Genomic DNA, 375 nt, shown 5'->3' with positions numbered 1-375 from the left:
TGTGGTTGCTGTGACTCAACATGTGGTCCTGATGGAGGAAATGCTTCTCCTTTTGGGGGTAGGTAGCTGCTTTAAGATTGCTTTTGACACTTCAAGTGCTCCATTTAACTTGGGTATTTGGTTTTTCTAGGCGTTCAGTGGGAAGGCAATTCCTCACTCGGTCCTGTAATGGTTCAAGAGCGACCGAAGACTTCAGCTGGTTTTCAATAAATGGAAAAACCTATTGTCTCTGGTTTTGTCTAGTTTAACTGATTTGAATGTGCTGCAAGTGTGGGGAAACTGGTAGTCCTTCTCTTTGTAGAAGGAAAAGCTCCCTATTCTCGGTAAGGAAATATTAACTTAACCTTTTAAAGACAGACATACTGCGAACTTGGT

General features: G+C 42.1%; 1 long non-coding RNA gene across 1 annotated transcript; it reads left to right on the top strand.

Moving 5' to 3' along the window:
• Window positions 1-223, top strand: LOC107682063 (uncharacterized). The gene is made up of 2 exons (XR_001633345.1): window positions 1-58; window positions 131-223. It is a non-coding gene; the product is annotated as an uncharacterized LOC107682063 (long non-coding RNA).
• The last annotated feature ends 152 nt before the right edge of the window (window positions 224-375 follow it).

Source organism: Sinocyclocheilus anshuiensis, unplaced genomic scaffold, assembly GCF_001515605.1.
Source record: "Sinocyclocheilus anshuiensis isolate Anshui unplaced genomic scaffold, SAMN03320099.WGS_v1.1 C31461867, whole genome shotgun sequence".
NCBI classification, from domain to species: domain Eukaryota; kingdom Metazoa; phylum Chordata; class Actinopteri; order Cypriniformes; family Cyprinidae; genus Sinocyclocheilus; species Sinocyclocheilus anshuiensis.
This window is presented reverse-complemented; position numbering and strand designations above follow the sequence as displayed.